Genomic DNA, 1693 nt, shown 5'->3' with positions numbered 1-1693 from the left:
TGTACTATCAATGGTATGTGGAATGTGTATTTTGGGTTAACACGCTCTACGGCCTCTTGCAATTTTTTCGATGAGAGGTGGTTGTATTTACCCCTTAGCACTAAATCGACTTCTGTACAAGTGAGAAAGAAGCGGTTGTTACCGACCAAATTTTGCTCTTGCTCACATGGGAAAGTTGCGGCCCAATACAAAGTGTCAAACATAACTAAACCCTGCAAAAACAATTTATTAGCGTGCATCAATAGTAGCCCTTTACCAAAGGTTCATCATTATTTGTAGCTGTCGAAATCTGATGTAACAATCAAAACATTGTAGTTACCAAAAACAAGTCTCATCAAGCCTGGCCTGGTGTATTTTAAGACTTTTGCTTATAAAATGGCTTTTCATTTGATCCATCAGGAGCTGTTTTGTGACTTGTGAAGAGATGTCCCAGACAAAGGCGGTTAGAAATGCAATTAATCGCACGTTTTCAGCTCAGGGTTGAGTATTTTGGCAAGGGCTAAATGATAGCCAACTGAACGAGTCTTGGCTAAAAGTGTTGGAAGAGTATCTTAGTCAACCCTTAGAGAATTAGAACCGAAAAAGCGGCTCTTGCTCTTGGCAAGAATGGACAAGAAGGTGAAGAGTTTTACGTTCTGTCAGAAAATGTACAGGTAATTAACAGTTCGTTACGTGTATATCGGCGGCTTTGCTTTGAATATTACGTAGGAAAAGGTGGCACTGCCTGTCATAATGGGCGTTTGGTTGGTGTTCTAAACGTCCCAACATTTAATAAGATTTATGTTAGTTATTTCTTTTAAAAGTAATCGTCCAAGTTCATTTTTGCATGTAGCATTTGGACACTGGTTATTGTCGCCCAGAACTTGTTTGCAGAATTCAAACGTATTGTCCGTAATATATCATTCTCCCACGGATGACAATTATTTTTATCGTATATGCTCCAAACCTCATTTCCTCGTAACCTTGGCCGGTGAAATAAAATTATTTTTCACCGTTTTGTTGAGATCGGTTATTCACTGTGTTAGGGACTCGCGCGCGTGTTCCAGGATTATAACAGTAGAATTATTAACACTTCTCAGTTGAATTAATTTCTTTGAGTCATTCTGCATATTTTTACATTCTGCATAATAATACCATTCCTCAAATTCAATCCCTCACCGATTCGTCAGTCACTCATGTTACACTAGTAACTACCATGAAAACCTTCAACAGATAATTGTCTTATGCTATGAGCTCCCATTAGCGACCACCCCCAATTGTTTCATATGTCGTAGCTGTTATGTGACCAGCTCTAGTGGCGACCACATCTCAATTCCCAAGGTGGTTGACTGTGTTGAGGGTTTATAGTTAACCGGCCAATTTTTATGTCTTAGTTGAACAGATATGGAGTACGTATTGCAGAGGACGAACAGAAAATCATCTGGCTGATTCCCTACCTAAACGGGGTGCCCGTTTCAATCAGCGAGAAAACCAGATTGAAGCAGTACATAAACGCTGTCCCACCGACCTTGGACCTACCCTTTCAGCCTTTTGACTGGTTGGATTTTGAGCGAGCTGTACAAAAATTCATGGGCACGAATTTTTTCAATTCATAATGCTTTTAGCAGGAGGCATGTCAGCTTTTCATTACCAGAAAGTGCTTTCTGTGGTTGGTAAGTGTATATCAAAAGACATTTAAAAGGCAATAGGGCGC

General features: G+C 39.9%; 1 long non-coding RNA gene across 1 annotated transcript in view; it reads left to right on the top strand.

The window, feature by feature from the left end:
* The first annotated feature begins 543 nt into the window (after positions 1-543).
* LOC138056785 (uncharacterized) overlaps positions 544-1693 on the top strand; it is a 1488-nt gene continuing 338 nt past the window's right edge. Inside the window, exons 1-2 of the long non-coding RNA XR_011133536.1 lie at positions 544-653; positions 1374-1652. This is a non-coding gene — a long non-coding RNA (uncharacterized lncRNA). The remainder of the gene's footprint in view (positions 654-1373; positions 1653-1693) is intronic.

This window comes from Montipora capricornis, chromosome 7, assembly GCF_036669925.1.
Source record: "Montipora capricornis isolate CH-2021 chromosome 7, ASM3666992v2, whole genome shotgun sequence".
Lineage (NCBI taxonomy): Eukaryota > Metazoa > Cnidaria > Anthozoa > Scleractinia > Acroporidae > Montipora > Montipora capricornis.
Note: the sequence above shows the minus strand (reverse complement) of the source record. Positions and strands in the feature narration are given on the sequence as shown.